The 18,594-nt window shown below is 44.3% G+C and overlaps 29 non-coding genes across 29 annotated transcripts; all 29 read right to left on the bottom strand.

Moving 5' to 3' along the window:
• Positions 1–357: 357 nt before the first annotated feature.
• Positions 358–476, bottom strand: LOC145461222 (5S ribosomal RNA). The gene has a single exon (XR_014040368.1). It is a non-coding gene; the product is annotated as a 5S ribosomal RNA (ribosomal RNA).
• Positions 477–861: 385 nt separating this feature from the next.
• On the bottom strand, positions 862–980 carry LOC145461210 (5S ribosomal RNA). The gene has a single exon (XR_014040357.1). It is a non-coding gene; the product is annotated as a 5S ribosomal RNA (ribosomal RNA).
• A 385-nt stretch (positions 981–1,365) lies between these two features.
• Positions 1,366–1,484, bottom strand: LOC145461524 (5S ribosomal RNA). The gene has a single exon (XR_014040655.1). It is a non-coding gene; the product is annotated as a 5S ribosomal RNA (ribosomal RNA).
• A 385-nt stretch (positions 1,485–1,869) lies between these two features.
• On the bottom strand, positions 1,870–1,988 carry LOC145461198 (5S ribosomal RNA). Its single transcript, XR_014040346.1, has one exon. It is a non-coding gene; the product is annotated as a 5S ribosomal RNA (ribosomal RNA).
• A 385-nt stretch (positions 1,989–2,373) lies between these two features.
• LOC145461187 (5S ribosomal RNA) lies at positions 2,374–2,492 on the bottom strand. The gene has a single exon (XR_014040335.1). It is a non-coding gene; the product is annotated as a 5S ribosomal RNA (ribosomal RNA).
• Positions 2,493–2,877: 385 nt separating this feature from the next.
• LOC145461175 (5S ribosomal RNA) lies at positions 2,878–2,996 on the bottom strand. The gene has a single exon (XR_014040324.1). It is a non-coding gene; the product is annotated as a 5S ribosomal RNA (ribosomal RNA).
• A 385-nt stretch (positions 2,997–3,381) lies between these two features.
• On the bottom strand, positions 3,382–3,500 carry LOC145461163 (5S ribosomal RNA). Its single transcript, XR_014040313.1, has one exon. It is a non-coding gene; the product is annotated as a 5S ribosomal RNA (ribosomal RNA).
• Positions 3,501–3,885: 385 nt separating this feature from the next.
• LOC145461152 (5S ribosomal RNA) lies at positions 3,886–4,004 on the bottom strand. The gene has a single exon (XR_014040302.1). It is a non-coding gene; the product is annotated as a 5S ribosomal RNA (ribosomal RNA).
• A 385-nt stretch (positions 4,005–4,389) lies between these two features.
• LOC145461140 (5S ribosomal RNA) lies at positions 4,390–4,508 on the bottom strand. The gene has a single exon (XR_014040291.1). It is a non-coding gene; the product is annotated as a 5S ribosomal RNA (ribosomal RNA).
• Positions 4,509–4,893: 385 nt separating this feature from the next.
• On the bottom strand, positions 4,894–5,012 carry LOC145461129 (5S ribosomal RNA). The gene has a single exon (XR_014040280.1). It is a non-coding gene; the product is annotated as a 5S ribosomal RNA (ribosomal RNA).
• Positions 5,013–5,397: 385 nt separating this feature from the next.
• Positions 5,398–5,516, bottom strand: LOC145461116 (5S ribosomal RNA). The gene has a single exon (XR_014040268.1). It is a non-coding gene; the product is annotated as a 5S ribosomal RNA (ribosomal RNA).
• Positions 5,517–5,901: 385 nt separating this feature from the next.
• On the bottom strand, positions 5,902–6,020 carry LOC145461104 (5S ribosomal RNA). The gene has a single exon (XR_014040257.1). It is a non-coding gene; the product is annotated as a 5S ribosomal RNA (ribosomal RNA).
• Positions 6,021–6,405: 385 nt separating this feature from the next.
• Positions 6,406–6,524, bottom strand: LOC145461092 (5S ribosomal RNA). The gene has a single exon (XR_014040246.1). It is a non-coding gene; the product is annotated as a 5S ribosomal RNA (ribosomal RNA).
• Positions 6,525–6,909: 385 nt separating this feature from the next.
• On the bottom strand, positions 6,910–7,028 carry LOC145461081 (5S ribosomal RNA). The gene has a single exon (XR_014040235.1). It is a non-coding gene; the product is annotated as a 5S ribosomal RNA (ribosomal RNA).
• A 385-nt stretch (positions 7,029–7,413) lies between these two features.
• Positions 7,414–7,532, bottom strand: LOC145461070 (5S ribosomal RNA). The gene has a single exon (XR_014040224.1). It is a non-coding gene; the product is annotated as a 5S ribosomal RNA (ribosomal RNA).
• A 385-nt stretch (positions 7,533–7,917) lies between these two features.
• Positions 7,918–8,036, bottom strand: LOC145461058 (5S ribosomal RNA). The gene has a single exon (XR_014040213.1). It is a non-coding gene; the product is annotated as a 5S ribosomal RNA (ribosomal RNA).
• Positions 8,037–8,421: 385 nt separating this feature from the next.
• On the bottom strand, positions 8,422–8,540 carry LOC145461047 (5S ribosomal RNA). The gene has a single exon (XR_014040202.1). It is a non-coding gene; the product is annotated as a 5S ribosomal RNA (ribosomal RNA).
• Positions 8,541–8,925: 385 nt separating this feature from the next.
• Positions 8,926–9,044, bottom strand: LOC145461036 (5S ribosomal RNA). Its single transcript, XR_014040191.1, has one exon. It is a non-coding gene; the product is annotated as a 5S ribosomal RNA (ribosomal RNA).
• A 385-nt stretch (positions 9,045–9,429) lies between these two features.
• On the bottom strand, positions 9,430–9,548 carry LOC145461025 (5S ribosomal RNA). Its single transcript, XR_014040180.1, has one exon. It is a non-coding gene; the product is annotated as a 5S ribosomal RNA (ribosomal RNA).
• A 385-nt stretch (positions 9,549–9,933) lies between these two features.
• Positions 9,934–10,052, bottom strand: LOC145461014 (5S ribosomal RNA). The gene has a single exon (XR_014040169.1). It is a non-coding gene; the product is annotated as a 5S ribosomal RNA (ribosomal RNA).
• A 385-nt stretch (positions 10,053–10,437) lies between these two features.
• On the bottom strand, positions 10,438–10,556 carry LOC145461002 (5S ribosomal RNA). The gene has a single exon (XR_014040157.1). It is a non-coding gene; the product is annotated as a 5S ribosomal RNA (ribosomal RNA).
• A 384-nt stretch (positions 10,557–10,940) lies between these two features.
• Positions 10,941–11,059, bottom strand: LOC145460991 (5S ribosomal RNA). Its single transcript, XR_014040146.1, has one exon. It is a non-coding gene; the product is annotated as a 5S ribosomal RNA (ribosomal RNA).
• A 385-nt stretch (positions 11,060–11,444) lies between these two features.
• On the bottom strand, positions 11,445–11,563 carry LOC145460979 (5S ribosomal RNA). The gene has a single exon (XR_014040135.1). It is a non-coding gene; the product is annotated as a 5S ribosomal RNA (ribosomal RNA).
• A 385-nt stretch (positions 11,564–11,948) lies between these two features.
• Positions 11,949–12,067, bottom strand: LOC145460968 (5S ribosomal RNA). The gene has a single exon (XR_014040124.1). It is a non-coding gene; the product is annotated as a 5S ribosomal RNA (ribosomal RNA).
• A 385-nt stretch (positions 12,068–12,452) lies between these two features.
• On the bottom strand, positions 12,453–12,571 carry LOC145460956 (5S ribosomal RNA). Its single transcript, XR_014040113.1, has one exon. It is a non-coding gene; the product is annotated as a 5S ribosomal RNA (ribosomal RNA).
• Positions 12,572–12,956: 385 nt separating this feature from the next.
• Positions 12,957–13,075, bottom strand: LOC145460944 (5S ribosomal RNA). Its single transcript, XR_014040102.1, has one exon. It is a non-coding gene; the product is annotated as a 5S ribosomal RNA (ribosomal RNA).
• Positions 13,076–13,460: 385 nt separating this feature from the next.
• Positions 13,461–13,579, bottom strand: LOC145460932 (5S ribosomal RNA). The gene has a single exon (XR_014040091.1). It is a non-coding gene; the product is annotated as a 5S ribosomal RNA (ribosomal RNA).
• A 385-nt stretch (positions 13,580–13,964) lies between these two features.
• On the bottom strand, positions 13,965–14,083 carry LOC145460921 (5S ribosomal RNA). Its single transcript, XR_014040079.1, has one exon. It is a non-coding gene; the product is annotated as a 5S ribosomal RNA (ribosomal RNA).
• Positions 14,084–14,468: 385 nt separating this feature from the next.
• Positions 14,469–14,587, bottom strand: LOC145460909 (5S ribosomal RNA). The gene has a single exon (XR_014040068.1). It is a non-coding gene; the product is annotated as a 5S ribosomal RNA (ribosomal RNA).
• Between the last annotated feature and the right edge of the window lie 4,007 nt (positions 14,588–18,594).

The following is an 18,594-nucleotide window of genomic DNA, read 5'->3' as shown; positions in this document are numbered from 1 at the left end:
TGCTTGGACTCTCTTTTAAGTCTCTTAGAAGGAAGGCCTTTAATTGCTGTTGTGATGAATTTCCAATTACGTCTCGGCTACTTAACCCAGAGATTCCAAAGCCAGCTAAGACTTCAAATCACAAAAGGGCGATTCTCCAATGGTCAGTCATCAAAGCCACATTCAAGAGATTGCCTCCAGTGTGCTGCTCAGTGTTGCAGTGCTGTAATCAAACAAGAAAATCTTCTAATATGCTGTCAACTTGCTGGAAAAATAATTCCAAAAAAAAAAAGACAACATTTTGAAAACAGAGGGATCAATGATGTGGAGGCGTATGGAAATCTTCTCTGAAGAGTCCAGTCCCAAAATGGGTCCAAAAGTCTACAACACGGCGTATTCCCAGGTGGTCACCCAGCCAGGTACTGACGCCGCCCAACAGGACTTGACTTCGGTGATCGGACGAGAACCGGTACGTTCCCTGTGGTGTGGTCGTAGACGAAAGAAACAACTCAAACCTTGCCCAATTGCTTGGACTCTCTTTTAAGTCTCTTAGAAGGAAGGCCTTTAATTGCTGTTGTGATGAATTTCCAATTACGTCTCGGCTACTTAACCCAGAGATTCCAAAGCCAGCTAAGACTTCAAATCACAAAAGGGCGATTCTCCAATGGTCAGTCATCAAAGCCACATTCAAGAGATTGCCTCCAGTGTGCTGCTCAGTGTTGCAGTGCTGTAATCAAACAAGAAAATCTTCTAATATGCTGTCAACTTGCTGGAAAAATAATTCCAAAAAAAAAAAGACAACATTTTGAAAACAGAGGGATCAATGATGTGGAGGCGTATGGAAATCTTCTCTGAAGAGTCCAGTCCCAAAATGGGTCCAAAAGTCTACAACACGGCGTATTCCCAGGTGGTCACCCAGCCAGGTACTGACGCCGCCCAACAGGACTTGACTTCGGTGATCGGACGAGAACCGGTACGTTCCCTGTGGTGTGGTCGTAGACGAAAGAAACAACTCAAACCTTGCCCAATTGCTTGGACTCTCTTTTAAGTCTCTTAGAAGGAAGGCCTTTAATTGCTGTTGTGATGAATTTCCAATTACGTCTCGGCTACTTAACCCAGAGATTCCAAAGCCAGCTAAGACTTCAAATCACAAAAGGGCGATTCTCCAATGGTCAGTCATCAAAGCCACATTCAAGAGATTGCCTCCAGTGTGCTGCTCAGTGTTGCAGTGCTGTAATCAAACAAGAAAATCTTCTAATATGCTGTCAACTTGCTGGAAAAATAATTCCAAAAAAAAAAAGACAACATTTTGAAAACAGAGGGATCAATGATGTGGAGGCGTATGGAAATCTTCTCTGAAGAGTCCAGTCCCAAAATGGGTCCAAAAGTCTACAACACGGCGTATTCCCAGGTGGTCACCCAGCCAGGTACTGACGCCGCCCAACAGGACTTGACTTCGGTGATCGGACGAGAACCGGTACGTTCCCTGTGGTTTGGTCGTAGACGAAAGAAACAACTCAAACCTTGCCCAATTGCTTGGACTCTCTTTTAAGTCTCTTAGAAGGAAGGCCTTTAATTGCTGTTGTGATGAATTTCCAATTACGTCTCGGCTACTTAACCCAGAGATTCCAAAGCCAGCTAAGACTTCAAATCACAAAAGGGCGATTCTCCAATGGTCAGTCATCAAAGCCACATTCAAGAGATTGCCTCCAGTGTGCTGCTCAGTGTTGCAGTGCTGTAATCAAACAAGAAAATCTTCTAATATGCTGTCAACTTGCTGGAAAAATAATTCCAAAAAAAAAAAGACAACATTTTGAAAACAGAGGGATCAATGATGTGGAGGCGTATGGAAATCTTCTCTGAAGAGTCCAGTCCCAAAATGGGTCCAAAAGTCTACAACACGGCGTATTCCCAGGTGGTCACCCAGCCAGGTACTGACGCCGCCCAACAGGACTTGACTTCGGTGATCGGACGAGAACCGGTACGTTCCCTGTGGTGTGGTCGTAGACGAAAGAAACAACTCAAACCTTGCCCAATTGCTTGGACTCTCTTTTAAGTCTCTTAGAAGGAAGGCCTTTAATTGCTGTTGTGATGAATTTCCAATTACGTCTCGGCTACTTAACCCAGAGATTCCAAAGCCAGCTAAGACTTCAAATCACAAAAGGGCGATTCTCCAATGGTCAGTCATCAAAGCCACATTCAAGAGATTGCCTCCAGTGTGCTGCTCAGTGTTGCAGTGCTGTAATCAAACAAGAAAATCTTCTAATATGCTGTCAACTTGCTGGAAAAATAATTCCAAAAAAAAAAAGACAACATTTTGAAAACAGAGGGATCAATGATGTGGAGGCGTATGGAAATCTTCTCTGAAGAGTCCAGTCCCAAAATGGGTCCAAAAGTCTACAACACGGCGTATTCCCAGGTGGTCACCCAGCCAGGTACTGACGCCGCCCAACAGGACTTGACTTCGGTGATCGGACGAGAACCGGTACGTTCCCTGTGGTGTGGTCGTAGACGAAAGAAACAACTCAAACCTTGCCCAATTGCTTGGACTCTCTTTTAAGTCTCTTAGAAGGAAGGCCTTTAATTGCTGTTGTGATGAATTTCCAATTACGTCTCGGCTACTTAACCCAGAGATTCCAAAGCCAGCTAAGACTTCAAATCACAAAAGGGCGATTCTCCAATGGTCAGTCATCAAAGCCACATTCAAGAGATTGCCTCCAGTGTGCTGCTCAGTGTTGCAGTGCTGTAATCAAACAAGAAAATCTTCTAATATGCTGTCAACTTGCTGGAAAAATAATTCCAAAAAAAAAAAGACAACATTTTGAAAACAGAGGGATCAATGATGTGGAGGCGTATGGAAATCTTCTCTGAAGAGTCCAGTCCCAAAATGGGTCCAAAAGTCTACAACACGGCGTATTCCCAGGTGGTCACCCAGCCAGGTACTGACGCCGCCCAACAGGACTTGACTTCGGTGATCGGACGAGAACCGGTACGTTCCCTGTGGTGTGGTCGTAGACGAAAGAAACAACTCAAACCTTGCCCAATTGCTTGGACTCTCTTTTAAGTCTCTTAGAAGGAAGGCCTTTAATTGCTGTTGTGATGAATTTCCAATTACGTCTCGGCTACTTAACCCAGAGATTCCAAAGCCAGCTAAGACTTCAAATCACAAAAGGGCGATTCTCCAATGGTCAGTCATCAAAGCCACATTCAAGAGATTGCCTCCAGTGTGCTGCTCAGTGTTGCAGTGCTGTAATCAAACAAGAAAATCTTCTAATATGCTGTCAACTTGCTGGAAAAATAATTCCAAAAAAAAAAAGACAACATTTTGAAAACAGAGGGATCAATGATGTGGAGGCGTATGGAAATCTTCTCTGAAGAGTCCAGTCCCAAAATGGGTCCAAAAGTCTACAACACGGCGTATTCCCAGGTGGTCACCCAGCCAGGTACTGACGCCGCCCAACAGGACTTGACTTCGGTGATCGGACGAGAACCGGTACGTTCCCTGTGGTGTGGTCGTAGACGAAAGAAACAACTCAAACCTTGCCCAATTGCTTGGACTCTCTTTTAAGTCTCTTAGAAGGAAGGCCTTTAATTGCTGTTGTGATGAATTTCCAATTACGTCTCGGCTACTTAACCCAGAGATTCCAAAGCCAGCTAAGACTTCAAATCACAAAAGGGCGATTCTCCAATGGTCAGTCATCAAAGCCACATTCAAGAGATTGCCTCCAGTGTGCTGCTCAGTGTTGCAGTGCTGTAATCAAACAAGAAAATCTTCTAATATGCTGTCAACTTGCTGGAAAAATAATTCCAAAAAAAAAAAGACAACATTTTGAAAACAGAGGGATCAATGATGTGGAGGCGTATGGAAATCTTCTCTGAAGAGTCCAGTCCCAAAATGGGTCCAAAAGTCTACAACACGGCGTATTCCCAGGTGGTCACCCAGCCAGGTACTGACGCCGCCCAACAGGACTTGACTTCGGTGATCGGACGAGAACCGGTACGTTCCCTGTGGTGTGGTCGTAGACGAAAGAAACAACTCAAACCTTGCCCAATTGCTTGGACTCTCTTTTAAGTCTCTTAGAAGGAAGGCCTTTAATTGCTGTTGTGATGAATTTCCAATTACGTCTCGGCTACTTAACCCAGAGATTCCAAAGCCAGCTAAGACTTCAAATCACAAAAGGGCGATTCTCCAATGGTCAGTCATCAAAGCCACATTCAAGAGATTGCCTCCAGTGTGCTGCTCAGTGTTGCAGTGCTGTAATCAAACAAGAAAATCTTCTAATATGCTGTCAACTTGCTGGAAAAATAATTCCAAAAAAAAAAAGACAACATTTTGAAAACAGAGGGATCAATGATGTGGAGGCGTATGGAAATCTTCTCTGAAGAGTCCAGTCCCAAAATGGGTCCAAAAGTCTACAACACGGCGTATTCCCAGGTGGTCACCCAGCCAGGTACTGACGCCGCCCAACAGGACTTGACTTCGGTGATCGGACGAGAACCGGTACGTTCCCTGTGGTGTGGTCGTAGACGAAAGAAACAACTCAAACCTTGCCCAATTGCTTGGACTCTCTTTTAAGTCTCTTAGAAGGAAGGCCTTTAATTGCTGTTGTGATGAATTTCCAATTACGTCTCGGCTACTTAACCCAGAGATTCCAAAGCCAGCTAAGACTTCAAATCACAAAAGGGCGATTCTCCAATGGTCAGTCATCAAAGCCACATTCAAGAGATTGCCTCCAGTGTGCTGCTCAGTGTTGCAGTGCTGTAATCAAACAAGAAAATCTTCTAATATGCTGTCAACTTGCTGGAAAAATAATTCCAAAAAAAAAAAGACAACATTTTGAAAACAGAGGGATCAATGATGTGGAGGCGTATGGAAATCTTCTCTGAAGAGTCCAGTCCCAAAATGGGTCCAAAAGTCTACAACACGGCGTATTCCCAGGTGGTCACCCAGCCAGGTACTGACGCCGCCCAACAGGACTTGACTTCGGTGATCGGACGAGAACCGGTACGTTCCCTGTGGTGTGGTCGTAGACGAAAGAAACAACTCAAACCTTGCCCAATTGCTTGGACTCTCTTTTAAGTCTCTTAGAAGGAAGGCCTTTAATTGCTGTTGTGATGAATTTCCAATTACGTCTCGGCTACTTAACCCAGAGATTCCAAAGCCAGCTAAGACTTCAAATCACAAAAGGGCGATTCTCCAATGGTCAGTCATCAAAGCCACATTCAAGAGATTGCCTCCAGTGTGCTGCTCAGTGTTGCAGTGCTGTAATCAAACAAGAAAATCTTCTAATATGCTGTCAACTTGCTGGAAAAATAATTCCAAAAAAAAAAAGACAACATTTTGAAAACAGAGGGATCAATGATGTGGAGGCGTATGGAAATCTTCTCTGAAGAGTCCAGTCCCAAAATGGGTCCAAAAGTCTACAACACGGCGTATTCCCAGGTGGTCACCCAGCCAGGTACTGACGCCGCCCAACAGGACTTGACTTCGGTGATCGGACGAGAACCGGTACGTTCCCTGTGGTGTGGTCGTAGACGAAAGAAACAACTCAAACCTTGCCCAATTGCTTGGACTCTCTTTTAAGTCTCTTAGAAGGAAGGCCTTTAATTGCTGTTGTGATGAATTTCCAATTACGTCTCGGCTACTTAACCCAGAGATTCCAAAGCCAGCTAAGACTTCAAATCACAAAAGGGCGATTCTCCAATGGTCAGTCATCAAAGCCACATTCAAGAGATTGCCTCCAGTGTGCTGCTCAGTGTTGCAGTGCTGTAATCAAACAAGAAAATCTTCTAATATGCTGTCAACTTGCTGGAAAAATAATTCCAAAAAAAAAAAGACAACATTTTGAAAACAGAGGGATCAATGATGTGGAGGCGTATGGAAATCTTCTCTGAAGAGTCCAGTCCCAAAATGGGTCCAAAAGTCTACAACACGGCGTATTCCCAGGTGGTCACCCAGCCAGGTACTGACGCCGCCCAACAGGACTTGACTTCGGTGATCGGACGAGAACCGGTACGTTCCCTGTGGTGTGGTCGTAGACGAAAGAAACAACTCAAACCTTGCCCAATTGCTTGGACTCTCTTTTAAGTCTCTTAGAAGGAAGGCCTTTAATTGCTGTTGTGATGAATTTCCAATTACGTCTCGGCTACTTAACCCAGAGATTCCAAAGCCAGCTAAGACTTCAAATCACAAAAGGGCGATTCTCCAATGGTCAGTCATCAAAGCCACATTCAAGAGATTGCCTCCAGTGTGCTGCTCAGTGTTGCAGTGCTGTAATCAAACAAGAAAATCTTCTAATATGCTGTCAACTTGCTGGAAAAATAATTCCAAAAAAAAAAAGACAACATTTTGAAAACAGAGGGATCAATGATGTGGAGGCGTATGGAAATCTTCTCTGAAGAGTCCAGTCCCAAAATGGGTCCAAAAGTCTACAACACGGCGTATTCCCAGGTGGTCACCCAGCCAGGTACTGACGCCGCCCAACAGGACTTGACTTCGGTGATCGGACGAGAACCGGTACGTTCCCTGTGGTGTGGTCGTAGACGAAAGAAACAACTCAAACCTTGCCCAATTGCTTGGACTCTCTTTTAAGTCTCTTAGAAGGAAGGCCTTTAATTGCTGTTGTGATGAATTTCCAATTACGTCTCGGCTACTTAACCCAGAGATTCCAAAGCCAGCTAAGACTTCAAATCACAAAAGGGCGATTCTCCAATGGTCAGTCATCAAAGCCACATTCAAGAGATTGCCTCCAGTGTGCTGCTCAGTGTTGCAGTGCTGTAATCAAACAAGAAAATCTTCTAATATGCTGTCAACTTGCTGGAAAAATAATTCCAAAAAAAAAAAGACAACATTTTGAAAACAGAGGGATCAATGATGTGGAGGCGTATGGAAATCTTCTCTGAAGAGTCCAGTCCCAAAATGGGTCCAAAAGTCTACAACACGGCGTATTCCCAGGTGGTCACCCAGCCAGGTACTGACGCCGCCCAACAGGACTTGACTTCGGTGATCGGACGAGAACCGGTACGTTCCCTGTGGTGTGGTCGTAGACGAAAGAAACAACTCAAACCTTGCCCAATTGCTTGGACTCTCTTTTAAGTCTCTTAGAAGGAAGGCCTTTAATTGCTGTTGTGATGAATTTCCAATTACGTCTCGGCTACTTAACCCAGAGATTCCAAAGCCAGCTAAGACTTCAAATCACAAAAGGGCGATTCTCCAATGGTCAGTCATCAAAGCCACATTCAAGAGATTGCCTCCAGTGTGCTGCTCAGTGTTGCAGTGCTGTAATCAAACAAGAAAATCTTCTAATATGCTGTCAACTTGCTGGAAAAATAATTCCAAAAAAAAAAAGACAACATTTTGAAAACAGAGGGATCAATGATGTGGAGGCGTATGGAAATCTTCTCTGAAGAGTCCAGTCCCAAAATGGGTCCAAAAGTCTACAACACGGCGTATTCCCAGGTGGTCACCCAGCCAGGTACTGACGCCGCCCAACAGGACTTGACTTCGGTGATCGGACGAGAACCGGTACGTTCCCTGTGGTGTGGTCGTAGACGAAAGAAACAACTCAAACCTTGCCCAATTGCTTGGACTCTCTTTTAAGTCTCTTAGAAGGAAGGCCTTTAATTGCTGTTGTGATGAATTTCCAATTACGTCTCGGCTACTTAACCCAGAGATTCCAAAGCCAGCTAAGACTTCAAATCACAAAAGGGCGATTCTCCAATGGTCAGTCATCAAAGCCACATTCAAGAGATTGCCTCCAGTGTGCTGCTCAGTGTTGCAGTGCTGTAATCAAACAAGAAAATCTTCTAATATGCTGTCAACTTGCTGGAAAAATAATTCCAAAAAAAAAAAGACAACATTTTGAAAACAGAGGGATCAATGATGTGGAGGCGTATGGAAATCTTCTCTGAAGAGTCCAGTCCCAAAATGGGTCCAAAAGTCTACAACACGGCGTATTCCCAGGTGGTCACCCAGCCAGGTACTGACGCCGCCCAACAGGACTTGACTTCGGTGATCGGACGAGAACCGGTACGTTCCCTGTGGTGTGGTCGTAGACGAAAGAAACAACTCAAACCTTGCCCAATTGCTTGGACTCTCTTTTAAGTCTCTTAGAAGGAAGGCCTTTAATTGCTGTTGTGATGAATTTCCAATTACGTCTCGGCTACTTAACCCAGAGATTCCAAAGCCAGCTAAGACTTCAAATCACAAAAGGGCGATTCTCCAATGGTCAGTCATCAAAGCCACATTCAAGAGATTGCCTCCAGTGTGCTGCTCAGTGTTGCAGTGCTGTAATCAAACAAGAAAATCTTCTAATATGCTGTCAACTTGCTGGAAAAATAATTCCAAAAAAAAAAAGACAACATTTTGAAAACAGAGGGATCAATGATGTGGAGGCGTATGGAAATCTTCTCTGAAGAGTCCAGTCCCAAAATGGGTCCAAAAGTCTACAACACGGCGTATTCCCAGGTGGTCACCCAGCCAGGTACTGACGCCGCCCAACAGGACTTGACTTCGGTGATCGGACGAGAACCGGTACGTTCCCTGTGGTGTGGTCGTAGACGAAAGAAACAACTCAAACCTTGCCCAATTGCTTGGACTCTCTTTTAAGTCTCTTAGAAGGAAGGCCTTTAATTGCTGTTGTGATGAATTTCCAATTACGTTTCGGCTACTTAACCCAGAGATTCCAAAGCCAGCTAAGACTTCAAATCACAAAAGGGCGATTCTCCAATGGTCAGTCATCAAAGCCACATTCAAGAGATTGCCTCCAGTGTGCTGCTCAGTGTTGCAGTGCTGTAATCAAACAAGAAAATCTTCTAATATGCTGTCAACTTGCTGGAAAAATAATTCCAAAAAAAAAAAGACAACATTTTGAAAACAGAGGGATCAATGATGTGGAGGCGTATGGAAATCTTCTCTGAAGAGTCCAGTCCCAAAATGGGTCCAAAAGTCTACAACACGGCGTATTCCCAGGTGGTCACCCAGCCAGGTACTGACGCCGCCCAACAGGACTTGACTTCGGTGATCGGACGAGAACCGGTACGTTCCCTGTGGTGTGGTCGTAGACGAAAGAAACAACTCAAACCTTGCCCAATTGCTTGGACTCTCTTTTAAGTCTCTTAGAAGGAAGGCCTTTAATTGCTGTTGTGATGAATTTCCAATTACGTCTCGGCTACTTAACCCAGAGATTCCAAAGCCAGCTAAGACTTCAAATCACAAAAGGGCGATTCTCCAATGGTCAGTCATCAAAGCCACATTCAAGAGATTGCCTCCAGTGTGCTGCTCAGTGTTGCAGTGCTGTAATCAAACAAGAAAATCTTCTAATATGCTGTCAACTTGCTGGAAAAATAATTCCAAAAAAAAAAAGACAACATTTTGAAAACAGAGGGATCAATGATGTGGAGGCGTATGGAAATCTTCTCTGAAGAGTCCAGTCCCAAAATGGGTCCAAAAGTCTACAACACGGCGTATTCCCAGGTGGTCACCCAGCCAGGTACTGACGCCGCCCAACAGGACTTGACTTCGGTGATCGGACGAGAACCGGTACGTTCCCTGTGGTGTGGTCGTAGACGAAAGAAACAACTCAAACCTTGCCCAATTGCTTGGACTCTCTTTTAAGTCTCTTAGAAGGAAGGCCTTTAATTGCTGTTGTGATGAATTTCCAATTACGTCTCGGCTACTTAACCCAGAGATTCCAAAGCCAGCTAAGACTTCAAATCACAAAAGGGCGATTCTCCAATGGTCAGTCATCAAAGCCACATTCAAGAGATTGCCTCCAGTGTGCTGCTCAGTGTTGCAGTGCTGTAATCAAACAAGAAAATCTTCTAATATGCTGTCAACTTGCTGGAAAAATAATTCCAAAAAAAAAAAGACAACATTTTGAAAACAGAGGGATCAATGATGTGGAGGCGTATGGAAATCTTCTCTGAAGAGTCCAGTCCCAAAATGGGTCCAAAAGTCTACAACACGGCGTATTCCCAGGTGGTCACCCAGCCAGGTACTGACGCCGCCCAACAGGACTTGACTTCGGTGATCGGACGAGAACCGGTACGTTCCCTGTGGTGTGGTCGTAGACGAAAGAAACAACTCAAACCTTGCCCAATTGCTTGGACTCTCTTTTAAGTCTCTTAGAAGGAAGGCCTTTAATTGCTGTTGTGATGAATTTCCAATTACGTCTCGGCTACTTAACCCAGAGATTCCAAAGCCAGCTAAGACTTCAAATCACAAAAGGGCGATTCTCCAATGGTCAGTCATCAAAGCCACATTCAAGAGATTGCCTCCAGTGTGCTGCTCAGTGTTGCAGTGCTGTAATCAAACAAGAAAATCTTCTAATATGCTGTCAACTTGCTGGAAAAATAATTCCAAAAAAAAAAAGACAACATTTTGAAAACAGAGGGATCAATGATGTGGAGGCGTATGGAAATCTTCTCTGAAGAGTCCAGTCCCAAAATGGGTCCAAAAGTCTACAACACGGCGTATTCCCAGGTGGTCACCCAGCCAGGTACTGACGCCGCCCAACAGGACTTGACTTCGGTGATCGGACGAGAACCGGTACGTTCCCTGTGGTGTGGTCGTAGACGAAAGAAACAACTCAAACCTTGCCCAATTGCTTGGACTCTCTTTTAAGTCTCTTAGAAGGAAGGCCTTTAATTGCTGTTGTGATGAATTTCCAATTACGTCTCGGCTACTTAACCCAGAGATTCCAAAGCCAGCTAAGACTTCAAATCACAAAAGGGCGATTCTCCAATGGTCAGTCATCAAAGCCACATTCAAGAGATTGCCTCCAGTGTGCTGCTCAGTGTTGCAGTGCTGTAATCAAACAAGAAAATCTTCTAATATGCTGTCAACTTGCTGGAAAAATAATTCCAAAAAAAAAAGACAACATTTTGAAAACAGAGGGATCAATGATGTGGAGGCGTATGGAAATCTTCTCTGAAGAGTCCAGTCCCAAAATGGGTCCAAAAGTCTACAACACGGCGTATTCCCAGGTGGTCACCCAGCCAGGTACTGACGCCGCCCAACAGGACTTGACTTCGGTGATCGGACGAGAACCGGTACGTTCCCTGTGGTGTGGTCGTAGACGAAAGAAACAACTCAAACCTTGCCCAATTGCTTGGACTCTCTTTTAAGTCTCTTAGAAGGAAGGCCTTTAATTGCTGTTGTGATGAATTTCCAATTACGTCTCGGCTACTTAACCCAGAGATTCCAAAGCCAGCTAAGACTTCAAATCACAAAAGGGCGATTCTCCAATGGTCAGTCATCAAAGCCACATTCAAGAGATTGCCTCCAGTGTGCTGCTCAGTGTTGCAGTGCTGTAATCAAACAAGAAAATCTTCTAATATGCTGTCAACTTGCTGGAAAAATAATTCCAAAAAAAAAAAGACAACATTTTGAAAACAGAGGGATCAATGATGTGGAGGCGTATGGAAATCTTCTCTGAAGAGTCCAGTCCCAAAATGGGTCCAAAAGTCTACAACACGGCGTATTCCCAGGTGGTCACCCAGCCAGGTACTGACGCCGCCCAACAGGACTTGACTTCGGTGATCGGACGAGAACCGGTACGTTCCCTGTGGTGTGGTCGTAGACGAAAGAAACAACTCAAACCTTGCCCAATTGCTTGGACTCTCTTTTAAGTCTCTTAGAAGGAAGGCCTTTAATTGCTGTTGTGATGAATTTCCAATTACGTCTCGGCTACTTAACCCAGAGATTCCAAAGCCAGCTAAGACTTCAAATCACAAAAGGGCGATTCTCCAATGGTCAGTCATCAAAGCCACATTCAAGAGATTGCCTCCAGTGTGCTGCTCAGTGTTGCAGTGCTGTAATCAAACAAGAAAATCTTCTAATATGCTGTCAACTTGCTGGAAAAATAATTCCAAAAAAAAAAAGACAACATTTTGAAAACAGAGGGATCAATGATGTGGAGGCGTATGGAAATCTTCTCTGAAGAGTCCAGTCCCAAAATGGGTCCAAAAGTCTACAACACGGCGTATTCCCAGGTGGTCACCCAGCCAGGTACTGACGCCGCCCAACAGGACTTGACTTCGGTGATCGGACGAGAACCGGTACGTTCCCTGTGGTGTGGTCGTAGACGAAAGAAACAACTCAAACCTTGCCCAATTGCTTGGACTCTCTTTTAAGTCTCTTAGAAGGAAGGCCTTTAATTGCTGTTGTGATGAATTTCCAATTACGTCTCGGCTACTTAACCCAGAGATTCCAAAGCCAGCTAAGACTTCAAATCACAAAAGGGCGATTCTCCAATGGTCAGTCATCAAAGCCACATTCAAGAGATTGCCTCCAGTGTGCTGCTCAGTGTTGCAGTGCTGTAATCAAACAAGAAAATCTTCTAATATGCTGTCAACTTGCTGGAAAAATAATTCCAAAAAAAAAAAGACAACATTTTGAAAACAGAGGGATCAATGATGTGGAGGCGTATGGAAATCTTCTCTGAAGAGTCCAGTCCCAAAATGGGTCCAAAAGTCTACAACACGGCGTATTCCCAGGTGGTCACCCAGCCAGGTACTGACGCCGCCCAACAGGACTTGACTTCGGTGATCGGACGAGAACCGGTACGTTCCCTGTGGTGTGGTCGTAGACGAAAGAAACAACTCAAACCTTGCCCAATTGCTTGGACTCTCTTTTAAGTCTCTTAGAAGGAAGGCCTTTAATTGCTGTTGTGATGAATTTCCAATTACGTCTCGGCTACTTAACCCAGAGATTCCAAAGCCAGCTAAGACTTCAAATCACAAAAGGGCGATTCTCCAATGGTCAGTCATCAAAGCCACATTCAAGAGATTGCCTCCAGTGTGCTGCTCAGTGTTGCAGTGCTGTAATCAAACAAGAAAATCTTCTAATATGCTGTCAACTTGCTGGAAAAATAATTCCAAAAAAAAAAAGACAACATTTTGAAAACAGAGGGATCAATGATGTGGAGGCGTATGGAAATCTTCTCTGAAGAGTCCAGTCCCAAAATGGGTCCAAAAGTCTACAACACGGCGTATTCCCAGGTGGTCACCCAGCCAGGTACTGACGCCGCCCAACAGGACTTGACTTCGGTGATCGGACGAGAACCGGTACGTTCCCTGTGGTGTGGTCGTAGACGAAAGAAACAACTCAAACCTTGCCCAATTGCTTGGACTCTCTTTTAAGTCTCTTAGAAGGAAGGCCTTTAATTGCTGTTGTGATGAATTTCCAATTACGTCTCGGCTACTTAACCCAGAGATTCCAAAGCCAGCTAAGACTTCAAATCACAAAAGGGCGATTCTCCAATGGTCAGTCATCAAAGCCACATTCAAGAGATTGCCTCCAGTGTGCTGCTCAGTGTTGCAGTGCTGTAATCAAACAAGAAAATCTTCTAATATGCTGTCAACTTGCTGGAAAAATAATTCCAAAAAAAAAAAGACAACATTTTGAAAACAGAGGGATCAATGATGTGGAGGCGTATGGAAATCTTCTCTGAAGAGTCCAGTCCCAAAATGGGTCCAAAAGTCTACAACACGGCGTATTCCCAGGTGGTCACCCAGCCAGGTACTGACGCCGCCCAACAGGACTTGACTTCGGTGATCGGACGAGAACCGGTACGTTCCCTGTGGTGTGGTCGTAGACGAAAGAAACAACTCAAACCTTGCCCAATTGCTTGGACTCTCTTTTAAGTCTCTTAGAAGGAAGGCCTTTAATTGCTGTTGTGATGAATTTCCAATTACGTCTCGGCTACTTAACCCAGAGATTCCAAAGCCAGCTAAGACTTCAAATCACAAAAGGGCGATTCTCCAATGGTCAGTCATCAAAGCCACATTCAAGAGATTGCCTCCAGTGTGCTGCTCAGTGTTGCAGTGCTGTAATCAAACAAGAAAATCTTCTAATATGCTGTCAACTTGCTGGAAAAATAATTCCAAAAAAAAAAAGACAACATTTTGAAAACAGAGGGATCAATGATGTGGAGGCGTATGGAAATCTTCTCTGAAGAGTCCAGTCCCAAAATGGGTCCAAAAGTCTACAACACGGCGTATTCCCAGGTGGTCACCCAGCCAGGTACTGACGCCGCCCAACAGGACTTGACTTCGGTGATCGGACGAGAACCGGTACGTTCCCTGTGGTGTGGTCGTAGACGAAAGAAACAACTCAAACCTTGCCCAATTGCTTGGACTCTCTTTTAAGTCTCTTAGAAGGAAGGCCTTTAATTGCTGTTGTGATGAATTTCCAATTACGTCTCGGCTACTTAACCCAGAGATTCCAAAGCCAGCTAAGACTTCAAATCACAAAAGGGCGATTCTCCAATGGTCAGTCATCAAAGCCACATTCAAGAGATTGCCTCCAGTGTGCTGCTCAGTGTTGCAGTGCTGTAATCAAACAAGAAAATCTTCTAATATGCTGTCAACTTGCTGGAAAAATAATTCCAAAAAAAAAAAGACAACATTTTGAAAACAGAGGGATCAATGATGTGGAGGCGTATGGAAATCTTCTCTGAAGAGTCCAGTCCCAAAATGGGTCCAAAAGTCTACAACACGGCGTATTCCCAGGTGGTCACCCAGCCAGGTACTGACGCCGCCCAACAGGACTTGACTTCGGTGATCGGACGAGAACCGGTACGTTCCCTGTGGTGTGGTCGTAGACGAAAGAAACAACTCAAACCTTGCCCAATTGCTTGGACTCTCTTTTAAGTCTCTTAGAAGGAAGGCCTTTAATTGCTGTTGTGATGAATTTCCAATTACGTCTCGGCTACTTAACCCAGAGATTCCAAAGCCAGCTAAGACTTCAAATCACAAAAGGGCGATTCTCCAATGGTCAGTCATCAAAGCCACATTCAAGAGATTGCCTCCAGTGTGCTGCTCAGTGTTGCAGTGCTGTAATCAAACAAGAAAATCTTCTAATATGCTGTCAACTTGCTGGAAAAATAATTCCAAAAAAAAAAAGACAACATTTTGAAAACAGAGGGATCAATGATGTGGAGGCGTATGGAAATCTTCTCTGAAGAGTCCAGTCCCAAAATGGGTCCAAAAGTCTACAACACGGCGTATTCCCAGGTGGTCACCCAGCCAGGTACTGACGCCGCCCAACAGGACTTGACTTCGGTGATCGGACGAGAACCGGTTTTTTTTTTTTTCTTAAAAGGCTCAAAGAGCTTTTTTATTTACAATCCTCTAGTTATTTTATCAACCATTTAGACATCGTTATTTTTACAAATAGTGTCATAAAATAAATAAGACTTTTCAGTGTTCCTTAAAAGTTTCCATTTAGGGTGTCGTTAATTTACATCATTTAGTAGCTCAATATTTTTGTTACAATGTAAAAGTTAAAGTGTCATTTTCTACTTTAGCAAAAGCCTCTCCTAAACACCAATGATGTGGAAAGTAATATTGCGTGTGTCTCAACTTATATAACTTGTATTGGAAACGCAAATGCGATTTAACCATAGCTTTAAACAGCGCTTCGGGCGGATATGTCAAGTTCTTTGTTCGGTAGTTGACGGCGGATTTATGGATAGCCCAGCGGGCCAATGTTAGTGTCCAGTTGACTAAATCTAGTGATCTCGGTGTTAGAGAGTCATTGTTCGTTTTGGCTTTTCCAAATAACTTTACTTGTGTGGTGAGTGTCAGTTTCCGTTCAGTGATTTTATCCACATATGTCTGTAGCTGGTTCCAGAAATTATGGACAGTAGGGCAGTCGAGTATGGCGTGCTCCAAGGTGTCGGTAACACCACATCGGTGACAATACGGTGTGGCATACACCCCGATCCTGTTTAAAGACAAAGCGGTGGGGAGAACTCTGTGGGTGATCTTCCAGTTTACATCACCGTGTTTGTTGTTGATGAGCGGTGGATATAAAGCTTTCCATTGTTTAGCGTTAAAGCAGGGTTCTGGTTGAAGATTCTGCTTCCAATGGTCTACAGCAGGGATAACGGGCTTCTCGGCTTGCAGCAAATGTGTGTAAAAATGACGCGTCCTGCACAATGAAATATCGATGGGTGTTTGTCCAGGCCTGGAGTTCACAATGCCAAAACAAGGTTGCAAGGTAGGCGGCGGCCACACTGAGGCAGTACAGATCTTTTGGGACCAATCTGGGGGAAGAGCGACAAATAGCTCTCTCAGTTCTTCTGTTGTTCTAGATAAGGTGCGCGGATTTTTCTCTGTTAGCATGTCGTGTATGGCTGACACAGGTAGGTACCCCGGGATAACTTCATAGCAGATGTCTCTAATCCGGGTGATTCCAGCTGCAATCCAGTCTGTAAAGATCAGGGGCTTGTCTTCAGTGGTAATTTCAGGGTTCAGGAACAGGGGCTCATTAAGGATATCAGTGACGGACTCAGCGGATCCGGTCCGCACGCGGTGATCCTTATGTCGGTGCCAAGCCGTTAGCAGTTCCTTATGAAAACTGGGTATGTCTCTATCGATACGCTGCAACGAATAGTCCAGTGCGAGAGACATCTTTCCAAGACGAAGATTGGAGATACGAAGAAAGTATGATGTGAAATGTTTCCAGTGTGCTTTTTCCTCTGATAGAAGTCTCCTCAAGGTGTTCAGACGTAAACTTCCGATTTTAGTCTGCAAACGAGGGATGTTGAAACCACCTTCCTTTAGGGGAAGGGCCAGGATGTCCTTTGTAGCCAGATGACGTTTGTAGTTCCAAAAGAAATCATAAAGTGATTGTTCAATCTGTGATACTGCCCAAGCAGGCATCGGTAGTGAAGTGGCGTTATACCATAATGTTGAAGCTAGTAGGCCGTTAATCACGAGCGCTTTACCTTTATAGCTTAACTGCCTGTGTCGCCAAGCGGCAATGATGTTATTTATTTTCTGTATTTTAGCCTCCCAATTCAGTCTCGTACAGTCCACGTTACAAGAATCTTCTCAGGGATAAAGTCATTATACAATCAAAACCGTGAAGTTGATCCGTCCGTTCCTTAAAAGCTCCGCACCAGAGCCCCTTGCATTTTCCTTTGTTTATTTTTGCACCAGAGGCGCGTTCGTACAAATCAAATACGGTAAAAGCTTCATTGATGGAAGCATCGTCAGATAGCAACAGCGTCGTATCATCTGCATATTGTGACAATTTTAACTCTTCCTCGGAGTCAGGCGGTCGAATACCATGAATTCTAGGATTTTCGCGAATGTTTATAGCCATTGTTTCTGCGGTTAGGACATAGAGGGGCATAGAGAGGGCACAGCCCTGTCTAAGTCCGCGTTCTAGTTTAATAAAAGCGGTGAGCCAACCATTTGTCTTGACAGAGCTAGAGGCATCGTGATAGATCAATTTAATCCAGTTAATGAAGTTGGGTCCAAAACCAAAGCGTTCCAGACAAGCAAATAAAAAGTCGTGAGAGACTCTGTCAAAGGCCTTCATCTGGTCAATACTGATGAAGGCTAGACTGGTGTTTTTCTCGTTGACATAGGATATGACATCATTGAGAAGACGAGTGTTATCGTTAATTGTCCTTCCTTTTATACAGGCAGTTTGGTCAGAGTTCACGATTAGGGGTAGTACTTGTTGCAGCCTGTTCGCCAGCACCTTTGTCAAAATTTTGTAATCAGTATTGAGTAGAGTTACTGGTCGCCAGTTCTTTAATTGTGTTCGGTCTCCTTTTTTAAACAATAAAGTAATGATTCCCCGCCGCTGTGAAACAGTAAGAAGGCCATTATCAAAAGCATAATTGTAGACACGTGTTAACTTCTCCCCGAGAATAGGCCAAAAGTGTTTATAAAAGTTCGACGTCAAGCCATCGCAGCCAGGTGATTTGTTGCTTTCCATTGCCATCACAGCTTTTCTTAACTCCTCCTCTGTAATAAGACCTTCGCAGGACTCACGTGCTTCATCAGGTAATTTTGGGATAGCACAGTCTAGAAATTTGTTTCTTGCATGTGCATCACTGGGTTGGGCTGCAAAGAGTTGTTTGTAGAATTTGTGGGTTTCTTTCAGCAGATCTTGTGGTTCCGAGACGACATCAAGGTTATCCTTTGTCAAAACACGAATCGTTTGTTCTGCTTTTCGGCATTTCTCAAGCGAATAGAAGTAGCGTGTGCTCCGTTCTCCTTCTTCTAAAAACTGAGCTTTCGTTCTAATTTTAGTGGCTTCTAGATCTTTCAGTTCCAACTGCTTTAATTTTTCTGTCGCAAGAAGGTAGTTCTCAATGTCCCGTGTGTTACCATTGTTGGATTTTTCCTGCAGCTTTATGAGGTTACGCTCTAGTTGAAACTTTTCATGGCGTTTCAGCTTTCCTAGTATTTTACCGCATCGAATTGCAACGATTTTGAAACCTTGTTTCGCCTTGTCCCACCATAATAGCGGGTCTTCAAAAACTTCGAACTTGGTTTTCCAAAAAGTCCAGAAATCGTTGATCTCGGACTCGAAGGCCGCGTTAGACAATAGGTTGTTGTTAAAGTGCCAGTATCCGGGTCCGCGTTTTATCCTGTCAAAGTTTAAAGTCAGACAGACACTGTCATGGTCAGAATGAGGAAAGGGTTTGATCGAGGCGTCCATAACAAATTGATTTAAGGAGTGGCTAATTAAGAATTTGTCAATTCGCGTGCGTATGTGTGTTCCATTTGTGGGATGTCGCGCAGTCCAAGTGAAGCAGCGTTTATCCTTATTTCGATCCCTCCAGATATCAGATATGTTAAGTCGTG

The sequence above is a fragment of the Orbicella franksi genome, chromosome 11 (assembly GCF_964199315.1).
Source record: "Orbicella franksi chromosome 11, jaOrbFran1.1, whole genome shotgun sequence".
Lineage (NCBI taxonomy): Eukaryota > Metazoa > Cnidaria > Anthozoa > Scleractinia > Merulinidae > Orbicella > Orbicella franksi.
The sequence above is the reverse complement of the archived record's forward strand: the minus strand, read 5'-3'. Positions and strand labels throughout refer to the sequence as shown.